Source organism: Panthera leo, chromosome A1, assembly GCF_018350215.1.
Source record: "Panthera leo isolate Ple1 chromosome A1, P.leo_Ple1_pat1.1, whole genome shotgun sequence".
Classification (NCBI taxonomy): Eukaryota; Metazoa; Chordata; class Mammalia; order Carnivora; family Felidae; genus Panthera; species Panthera leo.
This window is the reverse complement of record NC_056679.1, coordinates 76055368-76070320: the sequence shown is the minus strand read 5'-3', so window position 1 is coordinate 76070320 and position 14953 is coordinate 76055368. Positions and strand designations below refer to the sequence as shown.

Below are 14953 nucleotides of genomic sequence, written 5' to 3'. Positions count from 1 at the left end.
CGAGGCCTCGGCCTTCCAGCTGAAGCTGTGGGTTAAATACTCCAGCCTGGACTGACTCTGGGTGGCTGGGTCCGCGGCAAAGCGTTGGGGGCCTGCTACTAGCCAGGCGGGAGATAGAGAGTCCTCACAGAGAAAACAATCAGGGGCGGTGTGGCCACTGCAGTTGCTGTGGGAAACATGAACACAGGGAGCTCATTGGGATCCAGCGATGGGACCACATCGTCCCACGCTAGGTAGACCCCCATCCCCCACTCCAGCGTGCTGGGAGGGCCTCGCCAGAGGAGGTGGCGGATTCTGGAGAGCCGTAGGGGCGGAGTGGGGGATTGTGTAAGAGAGACCTGTGCCCCCGGCGCAGGGAACAGCCGGCGATGTCACCCAGAGTGGACAAAAGCACGAATGTTCATGGGGTGGCAAGACGGATAGGAATTGCGCGACTGGCGGAAGAATGGCCACCCGGGAGCCTCGCGACAACGGCAGATGACGTTGGCCCGGTGGGGGGGTGGGGGTGGGGGTTTAAGGTTGCAGGTGCCGTGAAGGTTGCTAATGAGCTGACTTCTGGGAGGGTCGGCAGAGTTCTGCAGGCGGGCCCCATGCGATCACAAGCGTCCTTGTTAAGGGTGGACATGTGAGGCAGAAGGGAGTCAGAGCAGGGAGATTCCAGAGGGGCTCGTTTTGCTGTCGGGTCGGAAGCTGGAGGAAGCGGCCAGGCACCGTGGATGTGGGGGACCTCTAGGAGCTGGAAGAGGTAAGGGAGTAGAGCCGCCCCTAGATGGGGGTGCAGCCCACCCAACACCTTGACTTTGGCTCGGTGAGTCTTGTGTGGGCCTTGTGACCCCAGTAGGGTGAGGCAAGAGCTCTGTGTCGCTGTTTTGAGCCACTTGGTGGGATTGTGGTGGCTTGTTACGTCATAACCAGCCAGCCAGTGCACAAGGAGACCGTATTCCAGGTAGAGCAAGCAGCTGGCGGAGGCCGTGCAACAACTAGGAGCCAGTCTGGGAAGTGGGGGAGGCGCGGAGTGCTGGGGCGTGGGGGGAGGGGCCAGGGTCCCAGGAGGACAGTCCTGGTGTTTGGCAGGGTGCTGGGTGGGGGGAGGGCGGGAGGCTCCCTGAGGACCCGGCAGCAGAGGTGATCGGAAGTGGAACTGTCACCTCCAATGTCCTCCTAACCCTGAAAGCAGGAGGTAGAGATGCCTGGGAAGGAGGCTGGCCAGTGAGAATTCTAGGAAAGAACAAAGCTGATCCCCCCTCCCCCCTTGGGACAGGAGTTAGGATTTCTGCTCCTAGTGAACACAGATACAGGGGGTCGTGAGGACCCAGCGCTGGGCTTCTGGACACTTCATTCCTTCTGCCTGGAACCGGTTCCCTCCTACCCTCAGCCTGACCAGTTACCAGCTTCCTTAAGGTCCTAACCAGGTGGGTCTTTGTGTCTCTAAGCCTTCCCCGAACACTTAGGCAGTGTTGCAGACCCTTGCTAGTCTTGCCTCGCTCGCACCACGTTCTCCCTCTCCTGATACCTGGAAAGTTCTTTTCCTCTCCACCCCTGTTCCTCTACACCGCGTGGGGGTGTGAATCATAAAGGCCCCCTTTTCCAGGTAAAGTCAGACCTGTGGCCTCGGCTGTCAGTGGGCGTGTTGCTTCAAGAACTCCCATGGATGCTGAGAGTCTGAGCCCCTATCCCTGGAGGGAGGCTGCGGGGACCAGGGCAGCCTGTACCTGCTGGGGTTCTGCTTGCCTTTGGCGGGGGGCAGCCTGCCTGAGAAAGGACGGAACAGGGGGGAGGGTCCCGACATAGGTGTTTCAACCCTTGGGTACTCGTCTATTCTGTGGTATTTGCTTGATTCCGTTGAGGTCTCGCTCCTGTCCCTCGCAAGCAAAATGCTTCTCACTAACCTAGTTTTCACCAGCAGCTTCTTGTAATTCATTACAGCACCTGCTTTACCATTAACTGCCCAATTGCTGCTCTCGTTAGGTTCCCAGGGCTGCCTTAAAGGACCAAGAATTGAAGGTTTTGGGGTCTTTTTTTAAAATGTTTACTTTTAAGAGAGGGAGGGAGTGTGAGCAGGAGAAGGGCAGAGAGAGAGAGAGCGAGAGAGAGAGAGAGAGAGAGAGAGAGAGAGAGAGAGAGAGAATCCCAAGCAGGCTCCACACTATCAGCACAGAGTCTGATGTGGGGCTCGAACTCATGAACCGTGAGATCATGACCTGCGCAGAAGTCGGATGCTTGACCGACTGAGCCATCCAGGCGCCCCAAGAATTGGAGCTTTTAAAACCAAAACTTCTTCTCTGTTATGGAGTCTAGAAGTCCCAAATCAAAATGTTGGCAACGTCCTGCTCTCCCTGAAGGCTCGATGGGGGAGAATCTGTCGCATGCTTCTGCCTTAGCTTCTGGTGACCATGCTCCTTCTGTTCCTTGGCTTGTAGGTCTGTCCCTCCACCCTCTGCCTCCATCTTCCTGTGGCATTTTCCTCTGTCTTCACCTCTTCTGTCTGTGTCCGAATATGGGTTTTCACAGGACCATCTCCTGTGTCTGGTGTCCAAATCCGCTTGTAAGGACTCCAGTTGTTGGATCATCCCCCCTCCCCACAGTATGGCCTCACTGTAACTTGCATCGTACCCACGTCGGTGAGGACCCTGTTCCCAAATAAGGTCCCACTCCTCGGTGCTAAGGTTTGGAACTCGAATGGACCTTTAGTGAGGTGCAGTTCAGTCCATGACACTTGTACGATTCCGAACAAAGTCGTAAACCGAGCAGAAACCACATTCGTCCTCTTCAGAGTTGTCTTCAAGTGCCAGCTCCGTGCCCGACACCCACAGCCCCAAAGAGCGATGAGTTATCGCAGAAGCAAAAGAGCACGTTGGAGCGGGGAAAGCCCAGCAGTACCCAGCGCTCTCAGAACTTCACGTCAAGGCTGCACCTGTGAAGCCTCCAGAGGGTTCAACACCAGAGGCTCGGTAAAGGGTGTGGTAAAATCCTGTCCGCACAGTGAACGGCGGCAGATGAGAAGCTAGAGGCAGGTCGTTTATGAGTCTTCCCTGGGGAGGTGATAGCATGACCGAGCTGTTGGGGAAGAGTGTATGGTTGAAACCAGAGATTTGATTTCAATTTGTTAAAGTTTATTTGGAGAGAGAGCACAAGCAGAGGAGGGGCAGAGGGAGGCGGAGAGAGCGCATCCCAAGCAGGCTCTACCCTAACAGCATGGAGCCGCATGTGGGGCTTCAACTCATGGTTCTGTGATCTCGTGACCTGAGCCGAAACCAAGAGTCCGAAGCGGAGCCAACTGAGCCACCTCAGCGCCCCCGAAGCAAGGTATTTTAATGTTTGAATGTGAAGTAAGGTTTGAGAAGTTCATTTTTTTTTTTAAATGCTTGTTTTTGAGAGTGTGAGTGAGGAGAAAGGCAGAGAGGGAGACAGAATCCCAAGCAGGCTGTGCACTGCAGAGTCTGATGGGGGGCTCAAACTCCTGAATTATAAGAGCATGACCTGAGTTGAAATCAGGAGTTGGACACTTAATCCACTGAGCCTCCCAGGTGCCCCTGAGAAGTTTAAAGATCTACACAAAGAGGAAAATAGAGGGGATGACTGGCCAGCAGGGCTTTTAAGTTTGGACTGGATTCCTGGGCGAGCCCTGGTTGACTACCTGCAACAGGGACCTGATTCTGGTAGCTTCCTCCGTGGTCCTGTTCTGAGGCTCGGTCCTGGGCCTATTAGAAGATGACCTTTTTCATGAGTTTCTCCTTCTGTGATACAAAGTAGGGATGCAGATCTTCATTTTTTTCCATTTATCTATACAACTAATACTTAGGAGACTTAAAAATGTTCTTCTAAGACCATTAAGAGACATTGAACTAACTTCCTCTTGGGAATGTTGTCTACTGAACATGTTTGGGGCACTGTCAGATGAGCTCAACAACCAGCTGAGGCAACAGCTGGCATGTTGGTCCCTCGGTTCTGCATTTGGATACCCTTCACAGCTTTGGTAAAATTCTAGTCTCCAAGTTGGAAGGAACCCTAGTCATCTGGGCAAAGATCTTGACCTCACACCCAGATCCTTCCAGGTTCTTCCTGAGCAGTGGTTGAATAATCCTTTGTGTGATGGGAACTGCATGTCTTCTGGTGATTTGATCCTTTGTTTTCAGACGCTCTAGCTTCTAGAAAGTTCTTCTATTGAACTAACATCAACTTCAGTAATTCTCACGGTAGGATTTCTGGACCAACACCAAGCATTTAATCCTTCTCAAATCTGACCGGTCTAAGTATTTGAAGTCTGTGATCCTGTACCTCTCCATCTCTTCCTTCCCAGGCTAAGCCATCTCCGTGTTTCAGTCACCAGCTTTTTCAATGGTTCTTCAAATGTCAAATTTCCTTTCACTACCTTGGCTGTATTTCTCTTGAAGCACCACACAAAGTTCCCTCTTAAAGTATGGGCACCAGCATTAGAACAAAGCCCTCCAGGTATTGTTTGGCTGGCAAAATGTAGAGCAGAGCATCCTCCCCATTTTCTGTCCTCAGAGGAAATTGCTAGCACTCACTCCTACGACCCTCTTTTTCCTGTAAGCTTCTCTTCCATCTCCGCTTAGCCTTCTCTATTCTTACCTCCCTTCTTATCGTGATCGATTTCTTCTTTCGATACAGATCTATAGAGCCTATTTGGTTAAGTATTCTGAAGCACATTGGACTTCCAGGTGGAAGAAACCCACCTCTGCTATAAAGGAGGGTAGAGTCTAGTTGAAGTAAAATACAAGGAAACAATACTGAGGGGACAGTTGGATCAGAAGGAGCACTTCCTCCACTGGAGGAAGGAAATAGATGTAGCAGGACTAGAAGGTGTTGCATGGATGGATTTCTGTTATCCAGTGAACATTGGAGTCTGTGCCACCTGCTCTTGGCACCGAAGGTCCAGGAGTGGACAAAAGCACGTACCTTCTCTCACAGAGCTTGCAAGTCAATAATGGGAGATGAAGAAACCCAAGATCTATAGTAGCCTTGATCCAGAACAGGGGTCTGGAATGAGGGCATATTGGCCAAATCTGGCCAGCCACCTTATGTAAGTCTTACCCATCTGTTTATGGTCTATGGCTGCTTCTGTGCTACAATAAGAGTTGAAAAAACATCTGCAGAGACCCTATGGCCAAAAATACTTGCCCTGGCCCTTTAAGGAAAATTTTGCTAAACTCTGATAGAAAATCAGATGAGGAAGTGGTGAGCCCTAGGGGAGAGAAGAGGGCCTCTTCCGAGAGAGGTCACTCAGAGGAACCCATGTTGACGAGACCACATTTGAGCACAGACCTAAAGAATTGCTGGAGCGAGACCCGTAGACACTGGGAGGAAGAATATTCTAGGCAGAATGTGTGGAAGCCCTGAGGGATTGAGTTTGGCTCAGAGTACCTGCAGCTGCATGGAGGGAGGGGAATGCTACGTGGCGCCCATGAGGCCTTGATGACAGCCCTTACTGAAGGGACATGGGAACCACAGGCAGATTGTGAGCAGAGCAGGAACAGCCTTTGTCTGCTCTTACAGAAGGCGGTGGGGGAGGGGCAGGGCAGGAGGGGGGCAGAGCAGAGAACATGGCCACCGTGGGGGCTGGACTGGGGTGCCGATGTTGCAGATGGTGACAAGGGGCCATATCTTGGGCATTATCGGAAAGTAGTGGCAACAGAATTTTCTGTTGGCCTGGGTTGGAGGCGGTGAAGGAGGGAAGAGTCAGCATTAGTTCCATTTGAAAACCTTGGCTAAAAAATTCACACTTATGAAAAGCTGGGAGACTAGTTCAAGGAACACCAGTCATACCCTTTACCTAGACTCACCTGTTAACATTTTACCCCATTTGCTTCGCTTCTCCTCCTCCCCCTTTTGGTGTGTGTGTGTGTGTGTGTGTGTGTGTGTGTGTACATGTATGCAATTATCTTGAATCATCTGAGAATAGTTACATGGTTCTTCACTCCTAAATATATCGGCATATTTCCTAATGGGGATGTTCTCAAAGAATAACTTATGTATGTATTTATGTATATGTTTATGTATTTTGTTGAAGCAACTCCCAAGATGTACTTGCTACTCACTTGATAGCAGGGCTATGTGAAAGGACAGCGGGAGCTACTTCTGGAGGTGGGAGAAATTGGGAGTTCAGTTTGGCATGTGAAACTTGACTTGGCTGTCGAACCCTTGAGAATGTGAAATGAGTAACTGGACAAGAATTTGGGGGTTCCTGACCTCCAGTGATCTGGGAGATGTGGAAGAAAAGTAAAGGACCCAAAGAAAGATCAATATGAAAATGAGCATAGAAATAATGTTTGTGGGGATACCAGGGTTCTTTATCCTACCTTGGAATCCTCCCAGTGTTTCTCTACCTCAGAGTGACCAGGGGATGATGCAGGAGAGAGGAAAGGGGATCACAACCTCAGATTGACCAGGGGAGGATGCAGGAGAGAGGAAAGAATTCCTGGAGAGAATCCCTTGAGTAGGTGAGAAAGGATGGGATCTACGACCAGTGTGGAAGCCTCAGCCTTCTGAAGAGGGAAGTTCTGCCATTATTATAGGTAGGAAGGCAAAGATGGGCTGTTGATAAAGTTGGGCCATACATATGGTTGAGAGTGAGTGGCCTTTTTCTCTGTCTTAAGTGTTTCTCCTAGAAATCAAAGACTCCCTGACTGTGAGGGGAGAGGAGATGAAATGCTACATGTCTGAGGAGCGAGGTGGTTCTTTCTGGAGGTAGCAAAAGAGATGGGTCAAGAGAGCCTAGGGGGTTGGGGCACCTTGGTGGCTCAGTTGGTGAAGTGTCCGACTTTGGCTCGGGTCATGGTCTCCAGGTTGGTGGGTTCCAGCCCCACATCGGGCTCGGTGCTGACAGCTCAGTGCCTGGAGTTGCTTCAGATTCTGTGTCTTTTCCTCTCTCTGCCCATCCCCTGCTCTCACTCTGTCTCTCTCTCTTTCTCAAAAATAGATAGACATTAAAAAAATGGAAAAAAAAAAAAAAAAAAAAAAAGGAAACCTAGGTGGTTACTGGTGGCACTGAGGGGTCCCATGACTTTAGTGGACGTCTTTGAAGACCACAATCAGTCACCTTACTCATGTTCTGTTCACTTGCCTTCAGCTATCCTGGCAAAGAATGGCCACTCAGATGGAACCAGGACTGGGGTTTGGCCAACAAATGTGAAGGAGGTGGGGAGGGAGTTCGGGGTTCACTCAAGCAGTGCCTGTGATGAAGGAGCTAGAATTGAAGCTGAGGAAGGAGGGAAGTGAGGAAGCAATGGGGCTACGTGAGAATGAAAAAGTGGGGAGATTGGGGGTTTACAGGTCGAACGTAATGGGTGGTCAATACCGTGATTAGAGCCGTGAAAGTAGAAGGTGGTATTTAGAGACTGGGCTCCTTCAGCTGAGCTTGCGTTTGGAGGAGACCATTCAGGTCTGTATTCTGGATGCTGCAGGGTGTTGGATGGTATCCTACAGGCAGAAGGTGTCCCGGGAACTCACAGGGCATCACACGGTCCAGGTGTCCTGTGGAAGGGAGCAAGGTCCGAAAAGGAAGCCCAAGGAGCCCACGACTGAGCAGAGCCATCCTTGCAGAATGCATTTGACTTTGAGGTTTTCACGGATCTGTTACGACCCTGAAATAGAGTTAAAATGAAAAACATTCCATCAGGCACTGTTTTTACGAACCAGTTTTGTTTCAGGTTTTCTTCAGATCCTCTCTGCAGTTGGCTACATGTCCTGGCTTCTGGATTGCTACATGTTCTAAGGCCTCAAGCATATTAGTGTTTGTGTTGCACCCTTATTGTGGAAGGATTTCTCAGTCTAAGGGATCTTTTGGTCTTCAAGGATCCTTAGTTGAATAAAACTCAGCACCTCCTGTAAAGCACTTCTTATGACCGTGTTATCACAAATGCTAAAAACAGAGAAATGCAGACTTTAAAAAGAGGTGGATGTGCCTCAAACTTGAAGCTGTCTGTGACCTTTGACAATTAGGCATACTGTGTCAGCCTCGGAGCGATGCTCTGGTTTCTAAATGGCATTCCACTAATTTCGGATCTTCCTGTTTGGTCCCACCAGGCCATGTAGAACTTTATTTCCTCAAACTTCCTGGTGGGCAACTGGGGAAGGGAGAAGTGAGGTAGGCTTAGTTTACTTGGTTAACCCATTTCAGAGGACCTAAAAAAAAAAAAAAAGTGATTGTTGATTATAGAACATAAAGGCCAGGGGTAAGATTCAATAATACATACTTACAATCAATTACTTTTAGGTTTTCGTTTAATTTGGTTCTTTGCTTGAAGCCAAACTTTGTCCTAAACTAATGGACAGATTCTTCACTTGTGAAACTTTTAATTACTTAGTAGTTCTCTCAGAAGAGACTCGGGCTCATGGTTTGTTTTTGTTTTTTTTTTTTTTTTTTTTTTTTTGCCTCATCATAATCCTTGAATGAAGGCAAGCAGAATCCTTTTGAGAGATGAAGCTTTTGAAGGAAAATACATATGTAATTGGTTGTGTGGTTTGGATGAGAAGGAAAGAGATTTAAAATTGGTGGGCCTCATTTAAGGTTTAAAATGTGAGTTTTAATCAAGCACAGATCTGACAAAGCATAAGGGTCACTGCCAATGATTGGTTGTAACACAGCTCAGAGAACGTATTGCAAGTGTTACCTTGTCTCTGGAGTTCCTTACTGTAGCCAGATCTAATTTAATACAAGGGAAAATATCCATCAAAACACAGTACATTCAGCTAAGGTGTTCTTTTTCTTTGTGTGAAAACAGAAATCACACACCGAAATATCCTGGTTCTAATTGTCTGTTTTCTTACTAAAATAACCTACTTTTATAAAGTAGTGTTTGAGTTGTGCTCTTTAGAGAAGAAATGGAGTCATCCTTTGCAAATCAACTAAGATACAATCTTAGACGTAAAGGATGACCTGTTCTTAGTTACCTTAAAGTGTCATTTTGGGATTTGTTTTCAAGTAGCTGATTCATAAGGCTCCAGGCCTCATCTGTTCAATAAACTTCATTCAATAGCCCTGCATTAAACACGTGCAGGGCTACATCATGTGTTTGATGCTGGGGATCAAGGTGAGCACTTCGCCTAAGTGAAAACCCACCATCTAGAGGACTAGTTGTCCACTGGGGACGATGGTCCCCGGGGAGTATTTAGCAATGTCTGTGGGTGTTTTTTGACTGTCACGACCAGGGTAGACCTCTAGCGAGTAGAGGTCAGGGATGCTACGAAACCTCTCAGCTGCAACAGGATTATCCAGTCCAACATGCCTGTGGTGCTAAGATTGAGAAACCTGGATCTTGAAGGAGCCTGTAACAGCTACAGTGAAATAAGACAAGTGCTAAAATGGAGCTATCTTGTCTAATGTGCTCTCACAGCTCCCAGCAGGCGGTGTCTGATCTTGACAATGGTAGGAGGTGGTGGGTTGTGTGGAAGCCTCCCTAATCTGTGTCATCTTCGTGAAGGCTTGAATGCTGAGTAGGAGTTTGCTTGAGGAGGAAGATAGGTGCGTTTTCTAGTGCGAGAAACCTTCTGTGGAAGGTGCTAGAAGCTAAGAGGTAGTCTAAGATGACTGGGGAATGGTGTAGTTAGTACTTTGGATTGCTGGAGCTTAGATCCATGTGAACGTGACCGGAACCAAAGCTTTGGGGTCAGATGGAGACTATCTAGTCCAGATTAGTGGAGGACCATTGAAGGATAGGCAGTGCCGTGACCTGCTTATGTGGAGTCTTAGGTCCTCTCGACAGCTTTCTAAAACATGGCTTGGTACTGACTGTTGGCACCAGTTAATTGTCTAAAGTAAATGAGAGACGTGGACTGGATGAAGAGTCTTTGAAGATATTTAGGAAATTGGGAAGAGCAGACCTTTGTAACAAACTCACAGAAGAGCAAGGAGGGGAGTCAGAAAGGTCCCTGAAGCTTTTGGCTTAAGATGTTGAGTGGATACTGGTATCACTACCTGAAATAAATCTGTACTGAGAAAGATGGTAAACTCCAGTTGGGACTTAGTGCTGCTACCAGTGGGTCATCTGGTCAGGAATAAAAAGGTATGGGAGAGAACAGTGGTTTCTGAGTGCTCTGTGTCTCTTTAGAAGGAGAGGGATTCAGTGACTGGAATCTTAGGAACACTGAGCCTCAAGAGGCAAGGCAGCCATGGTGGGTCCATGAAGGAAACAAAGGATTGACCAGAAGTAGAGAGGAATCAGTATTGTCAACACTATAGACTGAATGTTTCTTTTCCTATGAAATTCATGTGTTGAACTTCATCCCCAATGTGGTAATACTTGAGGATGGGGCCTTTGGTAGGTGATGAAGTCCTGCGGGCAGAGCCCTCATGAATGGGACTAGTGCCTTTAAGAAAGATACCTCAGTGAGCTGTCTAACCCCCTCGGCCATGTGAGGACACAAGGAGAAGTTGGCCCACTGTGATCCAGGAAGGAGGTCCTCAATAGACACCGTCGGTGCCATGGTCCTCGACTTCCAGGCTCCAGAAAGAACTGTGCAAAATTTGTTGACAAGCCACCCAGTCTATGGTATTGTTATGGCAGCCTGAATGGACTAAGAAAGTAAGGGAGGCCACTTAGGACAGTTTCAGGGATGGTGTGTTTAGGTGTCTAAGAAGATAGAAGTTCATTTGCTTAGAGCCCATTGAGTTGGGCACCATAGAGGTCGCTTGTCATCTAGTAGGAGGGCAATGGTGATGGGACGTGCCCAATTACAATGGGATAGGGAGGACCTAGGGAAGGTGGGGAACGGGAGACCATGCAGTGCACTTTGAGAAGACTTGGCTGAGGACGGAAAGAGTGCTAGAGGGGAAATCGTGCTTAAGGCTGGAGTTGAAGGGGCATGTTTATCTGGGGAGATGCAAGGCCAGCAGTGTTTTAGTATCTGTTTTTTTAAAAATGGTTGTTGACATTGCTATTTTTAAGAGATTACAAATTGCTCCTATGATTACGGAACCATCAACCTCTGCTAGACATAATACCAAGGGCACCAAAGGATATAGACTCTATCGAAACCATTCACCATTTCCTTTTACTTACAACAAAAGGGATGTTCCTTTTAGATCAGATGGACCTCGGTAGGAAAGTAGCTCATGGTCAAAGACTAGAGGCCGAGAGAAGTGTGGGTATAGTTTGTTCCTCCTGGTTTGTGTTGGGGTGGAGGGATGCAGAAGGAAAAAGGGGTAAACTGAACTGTAGCAGGCAGCAGGTTGGAAAGTGCTATTGGAAAGTGCTGTCGGAATAACAAGCCCAGACCAGAGAATAACTTCCTGCTTGGCATGTTGAAGACTTCATTGTCAGTGTGTGTCTGGCTGTGGGAATGCTGTCTGATGGGAGATTCTCCCGAAGCATCGTCAACTGAAATGAGATGGGGAGATGGCTGTAGGCTTCTGTGACCAGCTGCTCGGTATATGGCTATTCTGTGATCTAGTCCCACGTAGTTCCTATGATATTCTGTTTATTTTTTTTCATCAGTCTTTGCTAGTATTCTTCCACTGACTTTTTAGGTTCTAACTAATGAGCTGTGTTCCATTTCTCGGGAACTTTTCATACCTAGCCTCATTCAGTGAGGTGCTGGATACCTGTAGGCAGGCAACAGACATTTGAAATTGAACTGAAATATACTCACCAAAATGCAGACTACAAAAGGGGAGAAGCAATCCAGGTACGATTTAAAAAAAAAAGTACACATCTGGTATTTTTACTGGTATGATTGAACTCCTGCCAGTGAGTAAGCAAGCATCTATGTACTTTTTCAGATCTATTGTCATTACAAGCTTCAGCATTCATTTATTGGGCATGATTTAAATTCTCCAAAGGAGATCGTAAGTTCAGACTGTAGGTGTGGACTCCAGGCCAGATTCAAAGAGTAACTCTCTTGTTTGATTTAGAACTTCTCCTTAACTGGTTCCTCTCTAGAATGGAGATCTAGAAAGATCTAGATCTAGAAAGATAGTGTCCAAACACGATCTGGTTGACAGGGATGATACAAAATGTAAATCAAAGTGAGCATTCATGGGCTTCCTTTGGGGGAAGGATTTAGCTTTATTTTCCAAAGTGTTTTTGGAAGACCACGGAGACCATGGTTTTTTGCAGATGGATAGTGGAGAAACATGGTAACTCCTCCTCTTCAGATGGAGAATAATTCAAAAGCCACCTATGGTCATAGACTAAAAAGAACTAGATCTGTTGAACTTAATGAATCCATTGCATTCAATAGCTTTTTACAACTCAAATCGAACCTTTTGAATGCTGCTTCTAGGTCCAAAGCCGAGGATTAACAATTTCATCTTGTTCCATCGGACACAGAAGCTACAGTCCCGTAAGCAACTGGCATTTTGAATTGTAATATGCTAACAGAAATGGTGGGGATGTGTGTGTTCTCCTGTAAGCCACTGGCCAAAAAGCATCCTTTCAACATGCAGAATTTTTTTTTTTTACTGCTATAAAATCCTTGGCAGAAATTTAAATTGTGTAATCCCTCTACAAATTGGGGAGCGATGGGTCTATATATATATATATATTTTTTTTTTTTTTTTTTTGAGTAGACTAAAGTTGGATCAGGTTAACACTTTAGAATACACAAGCAAAGCCATGGGCATTGTTCAGCAGAGTAAACCCATGCTGAAGTTTATTTGAAAGTTAGGAATGGCTTTTAGAGTGTCCATTAAAAAAACCAACCAACCCTTATCTTAGTAGACAGTCTCTTTTGAGAACTATTCTTTTATTCATTAAATAGAACAAATCAAGTTCCAAATGCCATATTGAAATTAGTGTGCTTTTGTTGTTTATTATAAGAATAAAAGAGTCTGGTCTTTCTTTCTCTTTGCCTTTGAGTGGAGGTTTATAGAGGAAGTCAGGCATTATTTTGTTTATAATTAAAGACTCTGTACTAAAGCACAATTTGAATAAGCAACTTTAATTAATCAAGGAAAAAACCCAACAACCCTCTACACCCATATTTCGGTTTCTAAGAATGAGTAAAAAGGGTTTTCTTTTTTCCCCTTTGAGGTTAGAAGCAGGTCAGGTCAGTAATTGGAGCTGGCTAGTCATCAGCTGGTTTGACCTGCTAGGCTAGAATTTTCTTTACTACGGGAAAGTGTAATCAGAAAACCAGATGTATCCCCGTCTTGAGACTGGAGCGTAATGAAAAGCAGGCAGTTCATTTATTTGCTCCAAGCCTTCAGATCTTCATTCAGCCATTTGGGGCTTGACTTTGCACCGGGCTTGGGGGGGACTACAGTGGGAGGCATTATTTAACTGGATCCAAGTCCAGCGATGTAGAAATTGAGATTCAAATGCCCATGTCGTCCCAAATCTCCTATTTCCTTCAAAGGTTGATAGCTATTATGTGCTTTCTGCCTGAAAACAAGGCACAAGTGAGAGGCTTAAAGCTAGGAGACTGTCCATTGTAGGCTTATTCTGACTATAAAAGCATTTTCCTGAGGTCCTACACATTCTGTTTTAGCAGTTGGAGGGGGGAATGGGAGAGCATATCCTTCTGAGCAAATGTGTGTGTGTGTGGGGGGGGGTGGGGGGCGGAATAAGCACCTTCAGTAGCTTGTTTTCATGACACAAACCATCCGATTCTGCATTCAGCTCTGTATACTCATTTGTCCTACTTTTCTCCTAAAGCTTCTCCTGTGTTTCCCAGTTCCGTTCTCTATTAAAATTCATCTTTGTATCCTCCTCCTAAAAAGAGGTCATCTAAAAGTGTTTTGACCAATTTTTTGTAGGCAGTCTTGTATATCAGGATCCTGCTCCTGTTTTACAAACCGGTTTGAACCGTTCTCGACATTCACCATTCCAAGGCTCGAACAAATGAGAAAAGCATTTATCGGACGTGCAAACAAATATAGGATTCAGTTTATGAAGCCATGAGTCTAGAGGCAAATGAGCACAATTAAGGAGGATTCCTCCCCGCCAACAGCAGATAGAGCCTCCCCTTTAGATGTCTGGAAGGCATTTCACGTAGGGTGAATGGACAGTATGTTTCTTCCGCCTCTAATTTTCAAGGAAGTTAGGTCAGAAAATCATCTGAAGACTCACGATGCTAAGCATCCTACATGTATGAGTCAAAACTGGAATTTTGCCTAGGATACAGAAAAGAAATCTGGGATTCTTCAGTTTCTGACTGTAATTTAGTGAAGGTGTTGAAGGAAGGAAGTAAAGCCTGGTGGAATCTATTCTTTTATGTGGCTTGGATATGGTTTAAAGAGTTGTGAGGGAGATGGGCTATAGAGATCTAAATAACTGCTCCGTTTAAAGACAACAACAGCAAAAACCAGTTGCCGAAAACCCGTAGTCTCTTTGGCTTCTCTCACTGAGACTTTGTAAATATTATTGGAGCGCTTGACGCATTGCAAATGAGTATTGGTGCATGCAGCAGACATCTGCTCGAGAAAAGGTTGGGATGGTCCATCTTACCCTTTCAAACGTCTTGTCCCAGCAACCGTTCCTGGAAACACAGAAGAGAAGCTGAAGAGAGCGGAAACCCCTTCCTCCTCTCCATTTTTCTGGAGCCGAGAGCCTCGTTGCTTTTCCCCTGATCCAAGACAGGAGAGGGGGTTCTCTCCTTAAGACCGTTTAAGACTTTAGTCACCGGATAAAATGATTGCTGCTCACTTGGATTATGACAGCAGAGAGTTCTATTTTTGAAAAATTCCCTGGCGGGGAGGGAAAATGGAAATACTTTGGGTCTGTGTTCTCTGCGTGGCTTTGGCATTTAGAAGGAAGGGGAGAAATAAAGGCGGCCTTCCAGACGCGTGTTTGGTGACGTCTACCATCTTTTTTTTTGAGCAGGTGTAGACTGCTCCCCTGGCACACCCACTCAGCTGACCTTTTCTCTGCTTCCTTTTTCCTGCTGGCTTTCAATTCCTCCCCCAGCCCCGGGTCTTTCTAATGTGTAGAACTAGGAACAGGTGGGCAGGAATGGTGGCTTTCAGTGGCTGTAGCTAGGAATTGGTTATCAA

The 14953-nt window shown here is 46.7% G+C and overlaps 1 long non-coding RNA gene across 1 annotated transcript; it reads left to right on the top strand.

The window, feature by feature from the left end:
* The first annotated feature begins 1068 nt into the window (after positions 1-1068).
* Positions 1069-3233, top strand: LOC122214895. Its single transcript, XR_006200135.1, has 3 exons — positions 1069-1412; positions 2774-2951; positions 3195-3233. It is a non-coding gene; the product is annotated as an uncharacterized LOC122214895 (long non-coding RNA).
* Positions 3234-14953: the final 11720 nt, after the last annotated feature.